The 13,968-nt window shown below is 64.8% G+C and overlaps 1 protein-coding gene across 2 annotated transcripts in view; it reads right to left on the bottom strand.

Moving 5' to 3' along the window:
- zmynd12 (zinc finger, MYND-type containing 12) overlaps positions 1 to 13,968 on the bottom strand; it is an 83,327-nt gene that overhangs the window by 48,506 nt on the left and 20,853 nt on the right. The gene's annotated exons all lie outside the window — the stretch shown is intronic.

Below are 13,968 nucleotides of genomic sequence, written 5' to 3' on the forward strand. Positions count from 1 at the left end.
GCAGGAAGAGAATTCCAAAGACTCACAACCCTCGGAGAGAAAACATTTCTCCTCATCTTCATTTTAAATGGGCAACACCTTATTTTTAAATAATGACCCTTTAATAATGGAGGAGGTCAGTGGTAGTGGAACAAGGATTTATAGAACTATGTACAATACTCTGCCCTGGCAGTAAGTCTCTCCCAATCCAGTCCTTCTTGGGACAACCAACAGTTCATGGCCCTGCTTTATATGTAGGTCTACCGAGCTCTGGCTGGGTGGTCTCTGCCCCCTATCTGGGAAGCTCGTATTCCACAAGTCCCACAGGGAGATCGACAATGGTTTCCTCGTGGTCCCCACCGTGGTTTGGAAACCAGGTTCGAAGCCTTCAGCCCATCAGCAGTTCTGCAGGAGCAATCACCGTCATCACATGTGCCGTTGTGCGGCAGTTAAAAAGGAACCAAGCCAGTTGCGTTTCCATGGAGCCCGTGGTTTACTTTGTTATGCCTCTATTTTTAATATAAATTTAGAACAGCCAATTTTTTTTTCCAATTAAGGGGCAATTTAGCCTGGCCAATCCACCTAACCAGCACGTCTTTGGGTTGTGGAGGTGCAACCCACGCAAACATGGGGAGAACGTGCAAACTCCACACGGACAGTGACCCAGAGCCGGGATTCTAAACCCGGGTCCTCAGCGCTGTAGTCCCAGTGCTAACCACTGTGCCACATGCTGCCCTTTTATGCCTCTTTTTAAAGGCTGGACCGCCCTTTCAGTCAGGCCATTAAATGAGTGATGGTACGGGCAGTTCTGAATATGTCAAATGTTCCGTTTTACAAACGTGGCAAACCCCTCACTCACGAAGGGCATCCCATTTTCCATTACCTGGGCCTCAGGGATCCAATGGGTCCTGATCAAGAACCGGAGATTTTTTACCGTGGTCCTGGACGCCGTCAAGGCCATCGTATACGTCAAGCTATTTCAAGTGGCCGTCTATGATGATGGGGAACATGGATCCAGGAAATGTCCTGCGCAGTCTGCATGCAGTCACACCGATGGGTGCACCACCCATTCCCATGGATGATGAAGGGAGGCCGCAAGTGGGAGCTTCTGATGCTCCTGGTACGCTGGGCAGCTGCATGTGACCTTCACAATGACATTATTGATGCCAGGCCACCAGATATAACTATGGACCAGTATCTTCATGTTGAGGTGCCTGGGTGACCACTGTGTAGGTCCTTCAGGAGAGACTCTTGACCCTACAGCAGGATGACTACGCAAGCTCCCCACAAAATGACACCATCCTCCACGCTGAGCTCCAAAAGCTTCTGGGGAAAAGACTGCAGGGCTTCAGGAGGGGTCCCCTACATTCTGCTGCTCAAAAGCATGTGGTAGAGTTTCACCAGTCTCTGATCCCGCTACGTCCATGCTCGCACATGAGCAGCTGTTACTGGCAAGGTATCCATAAAATTAAGAGTTGTGACCATTTCATCTGTCACTGGCAGGAATGGGGAATTCCTCGGCAATGGTAGACGACTGTGCGTGTCGGTATGGACAATCTGCATAACCGGGTGGTATTGAAACAAATATTTCTACGCAGCGAGTTGAAACACTCAGTGCTGGATTCTGGCTGCTGCGATGGGTGGAATTCCCTTATCTTCCATAAAAAGCCAAAGCAGGGGCTTGTGGTCAGTCATAATAGAGAAGTGCCTCCCTTAAACATACTGGTGAAAATCTTGACTCCAAATATTACCACCAAGCCCTCCTTCTCAATTTGAGCATATTGTCGTTCAGCTTCCGCTGGGGTTCTTGAAGCAAAAGTGATGGGGCGTTCCATGCTATCATCCCATCTTTGAGCCAGCACCACCCAATGGGATGGGGGAGTCACTGCATGTTAGGATTAGCGGTCTGGACACAGGACACAACTGACAGAGTATCCTTCGTCGTCCGGTTTCCCAGAGCGGAGAAACTACGACACCTTCTTCGCAGCCTCCAACACGTCATCGATGAAGATGAACATCTTGCCAAGGTCATCCCCACACCCCCACTACTTGCCTTCAAACAACCGCGCAACCTCAAACAAACCATTGTTTGCAGCAAACTACCCAGCCTTCAGAACAGCAACCACGACACCACACAACCCTGCTATGGCAATCTCTGCAAGACGTGCCAGATCATTGACATGGATACCACCATTACGCGTGAGAACACCACCCACCAGGTACGAGGTACAAACTCGTGCGACTCCACCAATGTTGTCTACCTCATACGCTGCAGGAAAGGATGCCCCGAAGCGTGGTACATTGGCGAGACCATACAGACGCTGCGACAACGAATGAACGGACATCGTGCGAAAATCACCAGGCAGGAATGTTCCCTTCCAGTCGGGGAACACTTCAGCAGTCAAGGGCATTCAGCCTCTGATCTCCGGGTAAGCGTTCTCCAAGGCGGCCTACAGGACGCGCGACAATGTAGAATCGCTGAGAAGAAACTTATAGCCAAGTTCCGCACACGAGTACGGCCTCAACTGGGACCTGGGATTCATGTCGCATTACATTCATCCTCCACCATCTGGCCTGGGCTTGCAAAATCCTACCAACCGTCCTGGCTTGAGACAATTCACACCTCTTTAACCTGGGGTTACCCCTATCTCTGGATCTATAAAGATTCAATTACCTGAAAATGCCCGCATTCTAAGCATTGTCTGGCATCTTTGAATTTGTCTATATATATGTTTCTGGAACATACCTCATCATTCACCGGAGGAAGGAGCAGTGCTCCGAAAGCTAGTGTTTGAAACAAACATGTTGGCCCTTAACCTGGTGTTGTAAGACTTCTTACTGTTCTAAGAACACTAGCAAACCTTCCCGCAAGGATGTTGGTCCCATTCCGGTTCAGGGGCAACCCGTCTGACTTGTACAGGCCCACCTTCCCCAAAAACGGACCCCAGTGATCCAGGAAACTAAAGCCCTCCCTCCTGCACAATCTCTTCAACCATGCACACATTTCCTCGATAGTCCTATTCTCATACTCACTAGTGTTTAAATAGTTAAGGATGAAGTTGTAAAAGACTTGGATGTCTAGGTTAACTTGATACTCAATGGCTGGAATTCTCCAGTTGTTGCAATTCAATTTTTCCGCCAGATGTGCAGCGCCGCCAGTGGGGTTCACAGCGATGTGTGGGTGGTTACAATGAGAAATCCCATTGACAATCGTTGGGAAGATAGAATCCCATCTCCAGCGAACAGCACATGGCCGCGAAACATGTAGCTGGCAGACCAGAGAATCCCGTCCAATATATTTATTGTAGAGTCACAATCAACAAAATTAATATATATATTAAATGATATATCCAAATAAGCGGAATAGAAGTCAGAGGATTGGATTGGATTTTATTTTTTGTTAATAAATATTTTTATTCTCCATTTTCACATTTTCTTCAGAATTTACACCCCACCAACAAACGGTAAACAGTATTGAGTACAATGTCAATCCCCTTATCAACAACAACGATCCCATTCTCCCACCACCCCGCAAACAACAACCCACCTGACAACATAAACATAAATAAAACAAACCCTCCCAAGGTGGAAAAAAAAGGAAAAAAGAAAAAGGAATCAGGAATCGTCTATGGTCACCATTGACATATACAGTCCACCCCCCAACCTCCCCCCCCCCCCACTAATATTCAATGCCATCCAATCCCCGAAAGAGTACTGTGAATGACACCCATGAATTGTCGACACCCCCCCTCACTAATATTCAATGCCATCCAATCCCCGAAAGAGTACTGTGAATGACACCCATGAATTGTCGACACCCCCCCCCCCCCCCACCCCACCGACTCCTCCCATCCACTTCCTCTTGTAAACTCCTTCCCCCAACCTCGGTTCCTTCCCCCAACTTTTCACCCTGGCTAGACTCACCAAAACCTGTTCTACCAGGCTCCGATCGCCGCAGCCCCTCCCCCCACCTCACTCCCGTTCACTGGCCGACTTAACCGGCCATCGTATAGGCCCCGTCCGGGTCTCCTTCCCCCTTGCCCGGTCCCAGGAAAACCAAGAAATCTCCTTTAGCACACAACCCCCGCATACACACCCAAGCCTCAAAGAATCATCATTGCAAATGAAAGTCCCATCTCTTCCCTTGTCCAAATATATACAGCATCGACTCATTTAGTACATACGCCAACACGCGATGAAAAAATAAAGTTACATGAGGCTACATCAGTACACGACTATTTTTCAATTCTGCCACAGTCCTTCTGCCTTCGCAAACTCCTCCGCTGCTTCCGCCGTCCCAAAATAAAAGTCCTTGGATTTGTAGGTCACCCTTAACTTAGCTGGATATATTATGCTGCACTGCATCTTGATGATGTACAGTGCCTTCTTCACCCAGCTGAAGGCAGCCCGCCTCCTCGCCAACTCCACCGTAAAGTCCTGGTATATGCGTATATCAGCTCCAGCCCACTGCACCTCCCGCTTCTGCTTTGCCCAGCACAGGACTTTTTCCTTCACGCTATACCTACAGAAACAGAGTTACTACTCTTGGCGGCTCACTCGTCTTTAGTATAGCCTCCACAACCCATGAGCCCGATCCAGTTCATATCGGGAGGGATCGTCCCCTTCCCCCAATAGCTTCGCCAACATCGCGGCAAAATACTCCATCGTCCTCGGGTCTTCCACCCCTTTGGGCAGACCCACAATCCTCAGACTCTGTCGCCTTGATCTGTTTTTACAGGTCTTCCATTTTGGCTCACAGACCCTGGTTGGTCTCTATCATCCTCCGCAACTCCTTCCCTATCAAGGTGAGTTGATCACTGTGCTGCGATAATGCCTCTGCCACTTCCTTGTTAGAAGAGGTAGGAGGGGCCTTTGATTATGCTGCCCGTTTTCCCAAGGCAGCGGGAGGTGTAGAGTTAATGGATGGGAGGAGGGTTCGCGTGATGGACTGGGCTGTGTTCATGACTCTTTGCAGTTTCCTGCGGTCTTGCGGCGAGCAGTTGTAGCCAGATGCTTTCTATGGTGCATCTGTAAAAACTGGGAAGAGTCAATGTGGACATGCCGAATTTCCTTAGTTTCCTGAGGAAGTATAGGCGTTGTTGTACTTTCTTGGTTGTAGCATCAATGACAAGGAAGTCATTATAAAGTGGTACAATGCTCTAGACAGGCCATATTTTTTTAAAAAATAATTTTTATTGGAATTTTTTACAGAAAATATAACAACAAACAATGAAAAGCAACAATAAAACACCATAATAACTGTAACACCCCCAAGACCGTATCAATGCATGTATCACACCCCCCACACCCCCAAACCTAGTAAACAAGAGAACTTAAAAATAAATTAAAATTAAATAAGCAAACATAGTCAACGTTCCCCCCCCTTTCCCCCCCTCCCCCCCTTACTTCACCCCTCCCCCTTCCTTCCCCCCCTCCCCCCTCCCCCCTTTTCCTTCCCTCCCCCTCCCCCTTTCCTTCCCCCCCTCTTTCCTTCCCCCCTCTTTCCTTCCCCCCCTCTTTCCTTCCCCTCCCCCTTTCCTTCCCCCCCTCCCCCTTTCCTTCCCCCCTCCCCCTTTCCTTCCCCCCCTCCCCCTTTCCTTCCCCCCTCCCCTCCCCCTTCCCCTCCCCCTTCCCCTCCCCTCCCCCTTCCTTCCCCCTCCCCCCTCCCCTCCCCCCTCCCCCCTCCCTCCCCCTCCCCCCTCCCTCCCCCTCCCCCCTCCCTCCCCCTCCCCCCTCATCCCCTCCCCTCCCCCCTCCCTCCCCTCCCCCCCTCCCTCCCCCTCCCCTCATCCCCTCCCCTCCCCCCTTCCCTCCCCTCCCCCCTTCCCTCCCCTCCCCCCTTCCCTCCCCCTCCCCCCTTCCCTCCCCCCTCCCCTCCCCCCTTTCCTTCCCCCCTCCCCCCCTTCCTTCCCCCTCCCCCCTTCCTTCCCCCCCTCCCCCCCTTCCTTCCCCCCTCCCCCCCTTCCTTCCCCCCTCCCCCCCTTCCTTCCCCCCTCCCCCCCTTCCTTCCCCCTCCCCCCTTCCTTCCCCCTCCCCCCTTCCTTCCCCCTTCCTTCCCTCCTCACCCCCTTCCTTCCCCCCTCCCCTTCCCCCTCTTTCCTTCCCTCCCCCTCCCCTTTCCTTCCCTCCCCTCCCCCTTCCTTCCCTCCCCTCCCCCTTCCTTCCCCCTCCCCTTTCCTTCCCCCCTCCCCTTTCCTTCCCCCCTCCCCTTTCCTTCCCCCTCCCCCTTTCCTTCCCCCCTCCCCCTTTCCTTCCCCCCCTCCCCCTTTCCTTCCCCCCCTCCCCCTTTCCTTCCCCCCTCCCCCTTTCCTTCCCCCCCTCCCCCTTTCCTTCCCCCTCCCCCTTTCCTTCCCCCTCCCCCTTTCCTTCCCCCCCTCCCCCTTTCCTTCCCCCCACTCCCCTTTCCTTCCCCCCACTCCCCTTTCCTTCCCCCCCCTCCCCTCCCCTTCCTCCCCCTCGCCTCCCCTTCCTTCCCCTCCCATCCCCTTCCTTCCCCTCCCATCCCCTTCCTTCCCCTCCCCTCCCCTTCCCTTCCTTCCTCCCCCTCCCCTCCCCTTCCTTCCTCCCCCTCCCCTCCCCTCCCCTTCCTTCCTCCCCCTCCCCTCCCCTCCCCTTCCTTCCTCCCCCTCCCCTCCCCTTCCTTCCTCCCCTCCCCCACTCCCCTCCCCTCCCTCCCCCCTCCCCTCCCCTCCCCCCTCTCCCTCCCCTCCCCTCCCCCTCCCCTCCCCTCCCCTCCCCCTCCCCTCCCCTCCCCCTCCCCTCCCCTCCCCCTCCCCTCCCCTCCCCTCCCCCTCCCCTCCCCTCCCCTCCCCCTCCCCTCCCCCTCCCCTCCTCCTCCCCTCCTCTCTCCCTCCCCTCCCCTCCTGCCCTCCCTCCCCTCCCTCCCCTCCCCTCCCCTCCCCTCCCCCCTCCCTCCCCCCTCCCTCCCCTCCCCCTCCCTCCCCTCCCCCCTCCCTCCCCTCCCCCCCTCCCCTCCCCCTCCCTCCCCTCCCCCTCCCCTCCCCACCCCCCTCCCTCCCCTCCCCACCCCCCCTCCCCTCCCCCCTCCCTCCCCTCCCCCCTCCCTCCCCTCCCCCCTCCCTCCCCTCCCCTCCCCCTCCCTCCCCTCCCCACCCCCCTCCCTCCCCTCCCCTCCCCCCTCCCTCCCCTCCCCTCCCCCTCCCTCCCCGCCCCCTCCCTCCCCTCCCCCTCCCTCCCCGCCCCCTCCCTCCCCTCCCCCTCCCCTCCCCCTCCCCCTCCCCCTCCCTCCCCCCCTCCCTTCCCCCCCTCCCCTCCCCTCCCCCCCCTCCCTCCCCCCCTCCCCTCCCCCCTCCCTCCCCCCCTCCCTTCCCCCCCTCCCCTCCCCTCCCCCCCCTCCCCTCCCCCCCTCCCCCTCCCTCCCTCCCCCCTTCCCCTCCCCCTCCCTCCCTCCCTTCCCCTCCCCCCCTCCTTCCCCTCCCCCTCCCTCCCTTCCCCTCCCCCTCCCTCCCTTCCCTCCCCCCTCCCTCCCTTCCCCTCCCCTCCCTCCCTTCCCCTCCCCCTCCCTCCCTTCCCCTCCCCCTCCCTCCCTTCCCCTCCCCCTCCCTCCCTTCCCCTCCCCCTCCCTCCCTTCCCCTCCCCCTGCCCTCCCTTCCCCTCCCCCTCCCTCCCTTCCCCTCCCCCTCCCTCCCTTCCCCTCCCCCCCTTCCCTCCCTCCCCTCCCTCCCCTCCCCTCCCCCCTCCCCCTCCCCTCCCCCTCCCCCCCTCCCCCCCCCCTCCCCCCCCCCCTCCCCTCCCCCCTCCCTCCCCTCCCCCCTCCCCCCTCCCTTCCCCTCCCCCCTCCCCCCTCCCTCCCCCTCCCCCCCCCTCCCCCCTCCCTCCCTTCCCCCCTCCCTCCCTTCCCCCCCTCCCTCCCTTCCCCTCCTCCCTCCCTTCCCCTCCTCCCTCCCTTCCCCTCCCCCTCCCTCCCTTCCCCTTCCCCTCCCCCTCCCTCCCTTCCCCTCCCCCTCCCCCTCCCCCCTCCCTCCCTCCCCCTCCCCCCTCCCCCTCCCTCCCTTCCCCCCCCTTCCCCCTCCCTCCCTTCCCCCTCCCTCCCTTCCCCTCCCTCCCTTCCCCTCCCTCCCTTCCCCTCCCCCCTCCCTTCCCCTCCCCCCCCTCCCTTCCCCTCCCCCCCCTCCCTTCCCCTCCCCCCCCTCCCTTCCCCTCCCCCCTCCCTCCCTTCCCTTCCCCTCCCCCCTCCCTCCCTTCCCCTTCCCCTCCCCCTCCCTTCCCTTCCCCTCCCCCCCTCCCTCCCCCCTCCCCCTCCCTCCCCTCCCCCTCCCCCCTCCCCCTCCCCTCCCCCTCCCTCCCTTCCCCTCCCCCTCCCTTCCCTTCCCCTCCCCCCTCCCTCCCTTCCCCTCCCCCTGCCCTCCCTTCCCTTCCCCTCCCCCTCCCTCCCTTCCCCCTCCCTCCCTTCCCCTCCCCCCTCCCTCCCCCCCTCCCTCCCTTCCCCTCCCCCTCCCTCCCGTCCCCTCCCCCCTCCCTCCCTTCCCCGCCCCCCTCCCTCCCTCCCCTCCCCTCCCTCCCTTCCCCTCCCCCCTCCCTCCCTTCCCCTCCCCCCTCCTCCCCCTCCCTCCCTTCCCCTCCCTTCCCCTCCCCCCTCCCTCCCTTCCCCTCCCCCCTCCCTCCCTTCCCCTCCCCCCTCCCTCCCTTCCCCTCCCCCCTCCCTCCCTTCCCCTCCCCCCTCCCTCCCTTCCCCTCCCTCCCTCCCCCTTCCCCTCCCCCTCCCCCCTCCCTCCCTTCCCCTCCCCCCTCCCTCCCTTCCCCTCCCCCCCTCCCTCCCTTCCCCCTCCCCCCTCCCTCCCTTCCCCTCCCCCCCCCTCCCTTCCCCTCCCCCTCCCTCCCTTCCCCTCCCCCCTCCCTCCCTTCCCCTCCCCCCTCCCTCCCTTCCCCTCCCCCCCTTCCCCTCCCCCCTCCCTCCCTTCCCCTCCCCCCTCCCTCCCTTCCCCTCCCCCTCCCTCCCTTCCCCTCCCCCCTCCCTCCCTTCCCTCCCCTCCCCCCTCCCTCCCTTCCCCTTCCCCCCTCCCTCCTTCCCCTCCCCCTCCCTCCCTTCCCTCCCCCCTCCCTCCCTTCCCCTCCCCCCTCCCTCCCTTCCCCTCCCCCCCTCCCCTTCCCTCCCCCCTCCCCTCTCCCCCCTCCCTCTCCCCTCCCCCCCTCCCTCTCCCCTCCCCCCTCCCTTCCCTCCCCCCTACCTTCCCCTCCCCCCCCTTCCCCTCCCCCCTCCCTTCCCCCCCTCCCCTCTTCCCGCCCTCCCCCCTCCCCTCCCCCCCTACCCCCTCCCCTCCCCCCTCCCTCCCCCCCTCCCCTCTTCCCCCCTCCCCCCCCCCTCCCTCCCCCCTCCACCCCCCCCCTCCCTCCCCCTCCACCCCCCTCCACCCCCCCTCCACCCCCCCTCCCTCCCCCTCCACCCCCCCTCCCCCCTCCACCCCCCCCTCCCCCTCCACCCCCCCTCCCCCTCCACCCCCCCTCCCCCTCCACCCCCATCCCCCTCCCCCTCCACCCCCCATCCCCCTCCCCCTCCACCCCCCCCTCCCCCTCCCCCTCCACCCCCCCTCCCCCTCCCCCTCCACCCCCCCTCCCCCTCCCTCCACCCCCCTCCCCCCCCCCTCCACCCCCCTCCCCCCCCCTCCACCCCCCCTCCCCCTCCCCCTCCACCCCCCCCCTCCCCCTCCCTCCACCCCCTCCCCCCCCTCCACCCCCCTCCACCCCCCCCTCCCCCTCCCTCCACCCCCCTCCCCCCCCTCCACCCCCCTCCACCCCCCCCTCCCCCTCCCTCCACCCCCCCTCCCCCCCCCTCCACCCCCCCTCCCTCTCCCTCCACCCCCCCTCCCCTCCACCCCCCCCTCCACCCCCCCTCCCCCCCCTCCACCCCCCCTCCCACCCCCCTCCACCCCCCTCCCCCCCCCCCCCCTCCACCCCCCCCTCCCCCCTCCACCCCCCCTCCTCCTCCCTCCACCCCCTCTCCTCCTCCCTCCACCCCCTCCCCCTCCCTCCACCCCCCTCCACCCCCTCCCCCCTCCCTCCACCCCCCTCCTCCCCCTCCCTCCACCGCCCTCCCCTCCCTCCCCACCCCCCCTCCCTCCCCACCCCTCCCCCCTCCCCCCCTCTCCCCTCCCCTCCCCCCTCCCCCTCCCCTCCTCCCTCCTCCTCCTCCCCTCCCCCTCCCTCCCCCTCCTCCTCCTCTCCCTCCCCCCCCCCCTCCTCCTCCTCCCCTCCCTCCCCCCTCCTCCTCCTCCCCTCCCTCCCCCCTCCTCCTCCTCCTCCTCCCCTCCCTCCTCTCCCCTCCTCCCCCCTCCCCTCCCCCCTCCCCTCCCTCCTCCCCTCCCTCCTCCCCTCCCCTCCCTCCCCCCTCCCCTCCCTCCCCCTCCCCCTCCCCCCTCCCCTCCCTCCCCCCTCCCCTCCCTCCCCCCGCCCCTCCCTCCCCTCCCCCCTCCCCTCCCTCCCCTCCCTCCCCTCCCCCCCCTCCCCTCCCCCCCCCCTCCCTCCCCCCCCCTCCCTCCCTCCCTCCTCCTCCCTCCCTCCCCTCCTCCCTCCCCCTCCCTCCCCTCCCCCTCCCTCCCCCTCCCCCTCCCTCTCCCTCTCCCTCCCCCTCCCCCCCCTCCCTCCCCCTCCCTCCCCCCCCCTCCCTCCCCTCCTCCCCCTCCTCCCCCTCCCTCCCCTCCTCCCCCTCCCTCCCCCTCCCTCCCCTCCCTCCCTCCCCCCCCCCCTCCCTCCCCCCCCCTCCCTCCCTCCCCCTCCCTCCCCCTCCCTCCCTCTCCCTCCCTCCCTCCCCTCCCTCCCTCCCTCCCCCTCCCCCCTCCCTCCCTCCCTCCCCCTCCCTCCCTCCCTCCCCTCCTCCCCCCCCCCTCCCCCCCCTCCTCCCCCCCCCTCCTCCCCCCTCCTCCCCCCCTCCTCCCCCTCCGCCCCTCCCTCCCTCCCCTCCTCCCCCTCCCCTTCCTCCCTCCCCTCCCCCTCCCTCCCTCCCCCTCCCCCTCCCCTCCCTCCCCCTCCCCCTCCCTCCCCTCCTCCCCCCCTCCCCCCCCCCTCCCCCCTCCCTCCCCCCTCCCCCCTCCCCCCTCCCTCCCCCCTCACCCCCTCCCTCCCCCCCTCCCCCTCCCCCCCCCTCCCCCCCGCCCTCCACCCCCTCCCTCCACCACCCCCCTCCTCCCCCTCCCTCCACCCCCCCTCCTCCCCCTCCCTCCACCCCCCTCCTCCCCCTCCCTCCACCCCCCTCCTCCCCCTCCCTCCCCCCCCTCCTCCCCCTCCCTCCACCCCCCTCCTCCCCCTCCTCCACCCCCCTCCTCTCCCTCCCTCCCCCCTCCCTCCCCCCCTCCCCCCTCCCTCCACCCCCCCCTCCACCCCCTCCCTCCACCCTCCCCCTCCACCCCCCTCCTCCCCCTCCCTCCACCCCCCTCCTCCCCCTCCCTCCACCCCACTCCTCCCCCTCCCTCCACCCCCCTCCTCCCCCTCCCTCCCCCCCCCTCCTCCCCCTCCCTCCACCCCCCTCCTCCCCCTCCCTCCACCCCCCTCCTCCCCCTCCCTCCACCCCCCTCCCTCCACCCCCCTCCTCCCCTCCCTCCACTCTCCCCCTCCTCCCCCTCCCTCCACTCCCCTCCTCCCCCTCCCTCCACCCCCCTCCTCCCCCTCCCTCCACCCCCCTCCTCCCCCTCCCTCCACCCCCCTCCTCCCCCTCCCTCCACCCCCCCTCCTCCCCCCTCCCCCCACCCCCCTCCTCCCCCCTCCCCCCACCCCCCTCCTCCCCCTCCCCCCCTCCCCCCACCCCCCTCCTCCCCCTCCCCCCACCCCCCACCCCCCTCCTCCCCCCTCCCCCCACCCCCCTCCTCCCCCCTCCCCCCCTCCCTCCACCCCCCTCCTCCCCCCTCCTCCCCCTCCCTCCACCCCCCTCCTCCCCCTCCCTCCACCCCCTCCTCCCCCTCCCTCCACCCCCCTCCTCCCCCTCCCTCCACCCCCCTCCTCCCCCTCCCTCCACCCCCCTCCTCCCCCCCTCCTCCCCCACCCCCCTCCTCCCCCTCCCTCCACCCCCCTCCTCCCCCTCCCTCCCCCCCCCCTCCTCCCCCTCCCTCCACCCCCCTCCTCCCCCTCCCTCCACCCCCCTCCTCCCCCTCCCTCCACCCCCCTCCTCCCCCCTCCCTCCACTCCCCTCCTCCCCCTCCCTCCACTCCCCTCCTCCCCCTCCCTCCACTCCCCTCCTCCCCCTCCCTCCACCCCCCTCCTCCCCCTCCCTCCACCCCCCTCCTCCCCCTCCCTCCACCCCCCTCCTCCCCCTCCCTCCACCCCCCTCCTCCCCCTCCCTCCACCCCCCTCCTCCCCCTCCCTCCATCACCCTCCCCTCCCGCCACCCCCCACCCACCCCTCCCGCCACCCCCACCCACCCCTCCCCTCCCCTCCCGCCACCCCCCACCCACCCCTCCCCTCCCCTCCCCCCCCCTCCCCTCCCCCCCACCCCTCCCCTCCCCCCCACCCCTCCCCTCCCCTCCCGCCACCCCCACCCACCCCTCCCCTCCCCTCCCCACCCACCCCTCCCCTCCCCCACCCACCCCTCCCCTCCCCTCCCCACCCTCCCCTCCCCTCCCCACCCACCCCTCCACTCCCCTCCCCACCCACCCCTCCACTCCCCCCCCACCCCTCCACTCCCCCCCCACCCCTCCACTCCCCCACCCCTCCCCTCCCCCCACCCCTCCCCTCCCCCCACCCCTCCCCTCCCCCCCACCCCCACCCCCACCCCCACCCCCACCCCCACCCCCGGGTTGCTGCTGCTACTGTCCCAGTACCCTATCGTTGAGCCAGAAAGTCGAGGAAAGGTTGCCCCCGCTTAAAGAACCCTTGCACCGATCCTCTCAGGGCGAATTTGACCATCTCTAGCTTAATGAAGCCCGCCATGTCATTGATCCAGGTCTCCACGCTTGGGGGCCTCACATCCTTCCACTGTAGCAAGATCCTCCGCCGGGCTACTAGGGACGCAAAGGCCAGCACACCGGCCTCTTTCGCCTCCTGCACACCCGGCTTCACCCCAACCCCAAAAATCGCGAGTACCCAGCCTGGCTTGACCCTGGATCCTACCACCTTCGACACCGTCCTCGCCACCCCCTTCCAGAACTCCTCCAGTGCCGGGCATGCCCAGAACGTATGGGCATGGTTCGCTGCACTCCCCGAACACCTGACACACCTGTCTTCGCCCCCAAAGAACTTACTCATCCTAGACCCGGACATTTGGGCCCGGTGCAGCACCTTGAATTGGATGAGGCTAAGCCGCACACATGAGGAGGAAGAGTTAACCCTCTCCAGGGCATCAGCCCATGTCCCATCTTCGATCTGTTCCCCCAGTTCCCCCTCCCACTTAGCTTTCAGCTCCTCTACTGACGCCTCCTCCACCTCCTGCAGATATCGAATATCTTCCCCTCCCCGACCCAGACCCCCGAAAGCACCCTGTCACTCACCCCCCTCGCGGGAAGCGAAGGGAATCCCTCCACCTGCCGCCTAGCAAACGCCTTTACCTCCAGATACCTGAACATGTTCCCCAGGGGGAGCCCAAATTTCTCCTCCAACTCCCCCAGGCTCGCAAACCTTCCATCAATGAACAGGTCCCTCAGCTGTCTAATACCCGCTCTGTGCCAACCCTGGAACCCCCCATCAATGTTCCCCGGGACGAACCGATGGTTCCCCCTTAACGGAGCCCCCCACTTCCCCCCTATGTCGCCTCCACTGCCCCCAAATCTTGAGGGTAGCCGCCACCACCGGACTCGTGGTATACCTCGTAGGAGGGAGCGGCCACGGCGCCGTTACCAGGGCCCCCAGGCTTGTATCTCCACAGGACGCCCTCTCCATCCGTTTACATGCTGCCCCCTCCCCCTCCATCACCCACTTGTGCACCATCGACACATTGGCCGCCCAATAATACCCCGAGAGATTGGGTAACGCCAGCCCCCCCCACCATCTCTACCCCGCTCCAAGAAGACCCTCTTCACCCTCGGGGTCCCATGCGCCCAAACAAAG

The sequence above is a fragment of the Scyliorhinus canicula genome, chromosome 16 (genome assembly GCF_902713615.1).
Source record: "Scyliorhinus canicula chromosome 16, sScyCan1.1, whole genome shotgun sequence".
In the NCBI taxonomy this organism is placed as follows: Eukaryota; Metazoa; Chordata; class Chondrichthyes; order Carcharhiniformes; family Scyliorhinidae; genus Scyliorhinus; species Scyliorhinus canicula.